Raw genomic sequence first — 9217 nt, 5'->3', positions numbered from 1 at the left:
AGCAAGCCAGACAGATATGCAAACACAGACACACGCCACACACACACCAATCAGAACCCAGGCACTGAGCCAAGCAGACATACAAATAAACACGCACACACACACAATCACACCAATCAGAACCCAGGCTGTGAGCCAGACAGATATACAAAGACACACACACACACACAATCACACCAATCAGAACCCAGGCTGTGAGCCAGACAGATATACAAAGACACACACACACATACACACACCGATCCGACCCCAGGCACTGAATCAGACAGATGTACAAACACATAGACACAAACAGAAAGAGACAGACTCACACACACACACACACACACACGCACACCGATCAGAACCCAGGCACCAAGCCAGACAGATCTACAAAGACAAATACAGACACACGCCACACACACACACACACACCAATCAGAACCCAGGCACCGAGCCAGGCAGATATACAAACACACACACACACACACACACACACACACACACACACACACACACACACACACACACACACACAAACATACACCAACTCACACAGGCCAGCTTTGATTAAAGCCCAACCTGCTGCTGTTGGGGCACTGATTTCCACAATCCCTTCCAGCCTCGAAAAGTAAAGAGGCAGCATTGACAGATTTAGTGGTTCGAATGGAAAGGAGCTTTGTACGGATCCCTGCTGTCCTTTAGTTTTCTCTCATGCAGATCAGTGAGATATAACATACAGCCCCATGGGAGCAGACTCGTGCTATGGGAGCTGCAGGCGGTGTCCTCTTTCAAGAGGGAAGTGCATCTGCGCCCTTGACAGACCCTCGTTCGATGCCCATGCAGGCACCACCAAGTTAGTCGAGATGCACCAACCAGAAGTCAGTCCCACTCTCAGTCGCACTGCCGAAAATTCTGCTTGTAAATATCTGCAGTGCCATTTTTACTACTGCAGTAAGCGTCCACCACGCTGAGGTCAAAGGGGCGGCTCTGGAATTAGAAAACACACAGCGTTCAGGAAAACACTATTAGGTGGCACAGGAATGAATATTAATTTGAGTGCAATTTGTGAACGGAATATTAGTTCAACGTATATCCGTGTCAATTTGTGCAGATTGTTTTGTTAATAACTTTAGTTCCTTCACAGTGTGGGCATGTGAATGCCTCATGCAGGGATTTTCTCTGTCCAGGCACAGTGGAGATCAGAGCTAAATGTAAGGGAAGAATGATGTTCGTGGATCACTGGGTGCAGGGGTGGGAGGAAAGGGTATGGGTAGCATTTCAATACATCCAACATTTAATAACTTGTTCTCAGACTTCTCATGTTACTCGCTGCTTCACCATGCAATGCCAGGCACCACATGGTCAGCTTTTGGTGTGGTCTCCAATTCTTCCTGCACGATGACAGTGCAGTGACTGGCACGATAGAGCCATCTCTCAGTGTGGGCTCCAGGTCTGGCTGCTGAGACAGGGCAGTGGGAGGGAAATATAAAATATCTGTCAAAGAGGAGAAGTGCTTTTGTCATCCCCCAATGTGATGTCCCTGTCTCACTGCAGTTGCTGTCTCCTCATCACTATCTCCATCTGCTGGTGTCCCCATCTCTTTTCAGTTACTGTCCTCTCCCACCATTTCCATCTGCTGGCGTCCCTGTCTCACTGCAGTTACTGTCCCCCTCTCACCATCTCCATCTGCTGGTGTCCCTATCTCTTTACAGTTACTGTCCTCTCCCACCATCTCCATCTGCTGGTGTCCCTGTCTCCCTGCAGTTACTGGCCCCTCTCACCATCTCCATTTCTGGTGTCCCTGTCTCACTGCAGTTACTGACCCCTCTCACCATGTCCATCTGCTGGTGGCCCTGTCTCACTGAAGTTACTGTCCCCCTCACACTATCTCAACCTGCTAGTGCCCCTGTCTCACTGCACAGTGACATAAAACCACACCGCAACTACTCTCCATCCATCCATCTATCTATCTATCCCCGGGTATTGTCTGTACCAGTACATCTGAGGGATACTGGTGCCATCCACGGTGCATTTCCGCTTCACCTGCTCCGCAGGAAATTTGGAGACAGCGGTGGTAGTCTGGTGGATCGTCTGTGAGTTCACATCTGGGAAAGAGACAGTGGGAGGAGGAGATTGGTAAACAGGGACATTCAGTCCAGTGGAGAGAGTTAAAGAAAGAATGAGAGAAAGAGGGAACAAGTGAAGAATTAAGTGGAGCTATTGTTGAAACAAACCCCTTATGATGAACCTGGGTGATCAGAGTCAGTAACAGATACATCTTTTACTTTCAGTTGCCCTCTGAATCAGCAAAGGGGAGAGAGCAGGAACGATGAGTGTTGTCAATAACCAACCCACTCCTTACAAGTAATTGGGATGAACAGGAAGAACATTAGGAAGTGAGGCAGAGATGGTGACGTTCATTTTCCACGTCAACAAATCAGAATGCAGAAGATTGTCAATGCCTCTCTTTCTCTCTTTCTTTCTCGTTGTTTCTGACAGGGAACTTGTGGGAGTGAAAGGAAGATTGGGAGAGGAAAGGAAAGTTATTAGCAATATTTTTGTACGTCACACTCACTTACAATAAAACAGGATTATCAGACCCAGTAGCAGATACATCGTTCACTTCAACTTGTTCTCTTAATAGACATCGGAGTGAGAGCAGGAGCTTAGAGTCTTGTGAGGGTCCAACTTCACTCTCTACAAATCATTGGGAGGAACATGAAGAGCATTAGGAAGTGGTACAATATTGGAGACGCTCATTCCTCCAGTCAACAAATCAGAATTGAATTGGTTGCCAATCTCCTTCTCTCTCTCTCTCTCTCTCTCTCTCTCTCTCTCTCTCTCTCTCAGTTTACCTTCCGCTCTCTTGCTCTCTCTTTGTCTCTGTCGCTCTCCTCATGTATCTCGGGTTATGTCTCCCACTCTCCCCCTCTCTCTCTTCTCTCTATCTATCTCAGTCTATCTTCGCTCTCTTTCTCTCTCTGACTCTCCCTTTCTCGTGTATTTAGGGTTATATCTCCCACTCTCTCCTTCTCTCTGACTCTCCCTCTCTCTTACTCTTGCTATCTCTTCAGTTCTTTCTCTGTCCCTGTCTCTCACTAGCTCTGTCTCCCTATCTGTCTCAGGCTCTTCATCTCAGTCTCTCTTTCTCTCCTTCTCTCTCTCAGTGTCCCACTCTCTCTCTCTCTCTCTCTCTCTCTCTCATTACGTGTCTCTTACTGTCTCGCTTTCTTTGCCTGTATCTCTGTCTCTCTCTCTGTCTCAGTCTCTTTAACTCTGTCTGTCATTTTACCTCTCACTGCCCTCTCGCTCTCTAGATCTCTCTCTCTCTCACACACACACACAATCTCTTTCTCTCTCTGACGAAGTGGGTGTCCTTGTACTGTTGATGTGTATCAAGCTGGAGGTCTGCATGATCTCCTGCTCTTTCAGGTTTCACACTAAATCCTTCCCGAAGCCACTCTTCATTCTCTGGCCCTATAGCTGTCCCTGTGGAAAAGGAAAACACAGGGTCAGTGCATAAAAACCCATCTTATTGTCATTGATTCGTGATAGTTACAATCTCAGTTCTGGTGGCATCCTTATGAATCGTTCTTTTCCTCTTTCTTCACTGCCTGCATCTCCAATCTCTCACTGCCATTCTAACTGTCTGTTCTTAGGCATGACGTCCTGCAGTTACCTCCTGCAACCCTTCCTCCTCACTAAATGTAAAAACTAGTCACTGCCATCTGAAAACGGACAGCTCGTTTCAGCCTTAACTCTATGGGAGGTTGCAGGGAACATTTGCATGGAGGATAGGAGAAATGTGTGGGTGTGCCGGGTCTAGAGGGACTGAATGGCCTCCTCCTGTTTATTGTGTTCTTGATAAACACTGTACCAGACGGTTGCATCTTTCCTCATCCCAGGAAAAGAAGACACTGCTCCAGTGGATAAAATCCAAATCTTTTTGCTGATATTCTCTCCTGATAGTTACAACCTTTCAGTTCTACTATCATCCTTGTTAATCATTAATATAAAGATAGAAAGCTTTACAATGCAGAAGGAGGGCATTCCTTGCATCTTCGCCAGTGTCTCAACATTTAGTTTCTGAGTTTTATTCTAACCGTCTCTTATTGTCACAAAAACGGTCGCCCTGCAGCTCCCAGTCCACTGATGGCTCCTGAGTAGATTTCTCATCCTCAGACTCAAATCCCTCATTGACTTCGGCCTTCACTACCTCTGAACCAACTCCAACCAAACACCCCTCCGAGATAGTGTCTGCATGTTTGTTGGTGTGTCTGTCTGTGTGTGTGTGTACATGCGCATGTTTGTGTCTGTTTTTGTGTATCTGTACTGAGGGAGCACTGCACTTTAATATGTTGGCACATTTCCAACGACTTTCCAAAGTTTATTTGCACCACATGTAAACGCCTCTCATTGAACCAATCAGACACCAGGTAAATAAAACCTCAGGTATATCAGCAAAACACAATTGGCCCTTTTACCCCTTCTTGTTTGCTGTCACCAATTAACTCAGGCCTTGTTAACTGTTCAGGGGCCGTATTTAGAGACACATCACTCTCGGAGAGAAATAATGAATGAACACAGTGTTGTGAGGGGCGCTGTAAGGGGGCCTGGGGAATAAAGGCTCCCTCGACAAATAATATATAAAAGGGGCCTGGGGTTAAAGGCTTCCTTTAAAAACAAACGGGGTTAGTTACAGAATAAAGCTCCCTCTCCGCTGTTCCCATAAAAAAGAAAGAGAAAGCGGGGTTGGCTGTTGCTTGATTGAATGTGCTGACTGCTGGTTGCAGCAACGAACCTCAGCTAAAGAAGAAAAAAGGGGCGCTATATTAAACTGGGGCTGGGCCCCACTGGGAGATTACAGCACCATCGGAGCTGCAGTAAGGAGAGGGTGATGTACTCTCGGGAAGCAGTGTTGGGGGAGAGCTTCACAATCAGAGCATCATTCTTCCCACATTGCAGTTGTACAGGGTCCAGGAGTACTGTGTACAGTTTTGGTCTCCTTATTTAAGGAATGCTATGTATGCATTTGAGTGAAGGTTCACTAGGGTGATTCCTGGGATTTCGGGATTATTTTATGAGCAGAAGATGAGAGGTCTAGGTTTATGTTCCCCATGGTTTAAAACAATGAGAGGATTTCTCATTGAAACAAAGACAATTGTTAGGGTGTGGTAGATGTAAAGAGTACCTTTCCCCTGGGATAGAGAGTCCAGATCTAGGGAGTCACAATTTCAGGATAAGGCGTCGGCCATTTGGGAATGAGATAAATATATGATACTCTTAAACTCAAGACTCTGGTGGATCTGGAGTAGTGTATCTCAGTGAGCACATGGGTAAGGGATGAATGGGACGTGGTTTAAGGTGGCATATCGATGCAGAGTTTTTGATGAGGTCTGCTGCATGTAGGCCGTGCAGGATAGTATTAGCTTAGACAATTCTGGACGTAGAAAAGGCATGGATAAGCCTTTCAGAAGCAGACAGGCTGATGGGAGGAAAGGGCAATATTCTGGAGGGGGTAGTAGGCACGATTCATGTTCTGGAACTATACCAATTCAGAACTCATCTTAAGGCCAAATGGAATGCTGAACTTAACAACAGTCTGGTTCAATCTCCGGCAGTGGGCAGTGCCTGCAATGGAGTAAATGAATAGTGAACAGAATTTATGATTTAGGACGGAAAGGGTGATCTTTTAGGGGCGGTACAGTGAGGCAGTGGTTAGCATCGCAGCCTCACAGCTCCAGATGTTCGTTTCTTGGTACTGCCTGTTTGGAGATTGAAAGTTCTCCCTATGACCACGTGGGTTTTTGCTGGGTGCTCCGGTTTCTTCCCACAGCCAAAAGACTTGCAGGTGATAGGTAAATTGGTCATTGTAAATTGCCCCGAGTGTACGGAGGTGGTTGGGAATATGGGATTACTGTAGGGTTCGGATAAATGGGTGTTTGTTGGTCAGCACAGGCACGGTGGACCAAAGGGCCTCTTTCAGTGCTGTATCTCTAAATAAAAGTAAAATAAATAAACAAAGTGATAGCTTTGGGCTGCCCAAGTTTTAAATGGAAAGATCAGTAACACAGTGAACCTTGATATACAGATCGAATAGCAGAACAAAGGGACATACCAGAGACATCACAAACAGCAAGGAGAATAGAGAAAATAACAAGAACAGCTCAGCATGATTTTAGAACTAAAAGTTGGACATAGATACATTGACACCAACACCAGCGAGGATGGGATAATAAATCTTTTGAATAATCAGAAGGCCATAATAGAATCGATGATCTAATTTCATCCACGCATAATATGCCGAAAGATAGACAAACTCAGAGGAGAAACTCCTCCTCATTGTTGCAACGTTCCAATCAACTGTTCTTAGATTCTGATCCATTGTTGTAATTCTACCAAATACTATTCTCAGATTCCAGACAATTGTTCCAATATTCCACACTCAATTCTATTTTCTCCCTTTCATTGAAGAAGCAGAGGTGATGCTGCCGAACACATTGAAAGCTGTCCCTTATTAATAGAAGAGGGAAACCTTGCAGTGATACAACTGGGTCCCATGGAGATTAACATTAATTACAGACACTGAACAAACAGGATCGATTAACCCTCTTCAATCCAGCACTATGCACAATAAAGTAAAATACTTAGAGACTTTGGATGGAATATATGTGAATTACCGATGGAAGGAGTGTTGGAAACAGTGTAAGCACTGCAAACAATCGCTCCAATTCTCCATGGATATGGGAATGGTCCCGGAGAACTTGAGGGTTGCAACTGGTGCACACTGTTTAATAAAAGAAGAGATGAATAAACCCTGTAATTACAGGTAGGTAGCCTAACATCGCAGGCACGGAAATTTCTGGAGGTCATAGGCCAGCACAAAATATTTCTGGCTTGGTAAAACATCACTACGACATGTAAGACAGCACAGATGTAATCGAATTATCTGATGAAGTAACCGACAGGGCTGTTAAGAGCAATGAGTGTTAGGTTATCTATATGGCTGACAATAGTCATGTGACAAAAGTCCATTCAATGACCTTCTATGAAAACCGTGACTGTGGCTATGACACTGGCCAAGGAACAAAGCTAAAGAAGAGGAGTGGTGAACAGTTCTAAAAACTGGAAGGGACGATACTGTAATGTTCCCAGGGAATGAAGCACTGTTCTGCTATATACATATATTAATGAAATGGACTTATGTATCAGGGCACAATTTCAGTAGTTGAGATGGCAGGAGGTCGAAAATGTCGGAAACAATGTTCGGGTAGGATCAGCCTTTAGTAGGACAAAGACAAACTGGTGAAATGACCTGGCAAATGGCAGATGTAATGCAATACATAAAATATTGGAAATGAATCATTTTGTCAGGTATAATGAGGGAAGTCAATATAAAGTGAACTGCACAATTTTAAAGATGGTACAGTAAAACAAATTATAGACTTGAGTATGCATGTAAGCACATCTTTTAATGTTAAGAGAAGTTGCAAAGGCACACTCAATCTTTATCCTTGTGAATAGACTCATGGAGTACCACAGCAAGAAACTTATGCTAAAAGTTAATAAATCACCAGTTAGGCCCTGGCTGAATTATTGCATCAAATTCCCGGAACCACACTGCAGGAAAGAGGTCAAGAGGGTGCAGAGGGTCCGAGTATGGTATCAGGACACGATATTAAGGTGATTGACACACAGCCTTAGAGGATATGAGGCAGTTTTATTTTATTCAGTGAGTTGTTCTGATCTGGAATCCACCAGCTGAAAGGGTGGCAGAAGCAGATTCAATAACAATTTTTAAAATCGGCCTGGATAATTGCTGACACAGCAGTGGGGACGGTGGTGATTGTGTGTATGTGTGTGTGTGTGTGTGTGTGTGTTTGTGTGTGCGTGCGTATGTTCGTGTGTGTGTGGGCGGGGGAGGAAATTGATTTACTGGGTGATGGAAAATAACAGGCAAATACATCTAATTGGAACGTTCTTTCAAATAACCAGAACAGATACGATGGGCCGAATGATTCTATTATTTTATTGCAACAGCAGCCCTTGAGACCTTATTTCATGTGTAGAGTTGACATTCTGCCGTTTTTGATCCAAATGTTAATCTTTACTCGGATACATGCGACAGCAGGAAATAAAACATAAAGGGTATTTGAGAAACGTTTTGTTAACAATTTCTTTAGCAGAGAGTAATGCTCCGCTATGATCATAGGCCTCAACTGATTTATAGAGTCATAGAGTCGTGCAGCATAGAAACAGGCCCTTCGGCACACCGCTTCCATGCCGACCATAATGCCTATCTATACTAATCCCACCTGCCTACATTAATTCCATATCCCTCTATGCCTTGCTCATTGAAGTACCTGTCCAGATGCCTCTTAAATGTCGCTACTGTTCCTGCCTCCGCCACATCCTCACGGACATCATTCCAGATACCCACAACACTTTGGGTGTAAGATTTACCCCTTTGATCACCTTTAAACCTCCTTCCTCTCTCCTTAAATCTATGCCCTCTAGTTCTAGTCACCCCTACCACGGGAAACAGACTCTGGCTATCTACCCTATCTATGCCTCTCATAATTTTATATATCTTTATCATATCCCCTCTCAGCCTCCTTCTCTTCAAGGAAAACAGACCCAGCCTATCCAATCTCTCTTTCTAACTCAAGCTCTCCAAACCAGGCAACATCCTTGTGAATCTAGTCTGCATCCTCTCCAGCTTAATCACATATTCCCTGTAGTGCGGCGACTAGAACTGCACATAATACTCCAAATGCGGCCTAACCAATGTGTTGTACAACTGTAACATGACGTCCCAACTCTTGTACTCAATGCCTTGGCCGTTGAAGGCAAGCATGCCATCCACCTTCTTCACCACCCCGTCTACCTGTGTTGTCACTTTCAGGGAACTATGTACTTGCACCCTGAGGTCTCACTGCTCAAGAACACTTCCCAGGGTCCTGCCATTCACTGTCTATGTCCTGCCCTGGTTTACTTCCCAAAATGCATCACTTCACACTTGCCTGCATTAAATTCAATTTGCCGATCCCTTGCCCACTTTCCCAGTTGATCTCTCTCCTGTTGTAATCTTAGACAACCTTATTCACTGTCCATCATACCACCAATTTTGGTGTCATCTGCAAACTTACTAATCATGCCCCTTACATTTTAATTAACAATTTACAAAATCATTGATTTTATTCCTATTTAATTTTTTGTTCATTGGTTCTCGACA

Source organism: Heterodontus francisci, unplaced genomic scaffold (genome assembly GCF_036365525.1).
Source record: "Heterodontus francisci isolate sHetFra1 unplaced genomic scaffold, sHetFra1.hap1 HAP1_SCAFFOLD_236, whole genome shotgun sequence".
NCBI classification, from domain to species: domain Eukaryota; kingdom Metazoa; phylum Chordata; class Chondrichthyes; order Heterodontiformes; family Heterodontidae; genus Heterodontus; species Heterodontus francisci.
Note: the sequence above shows the minus strand (reverse complement) of the source record.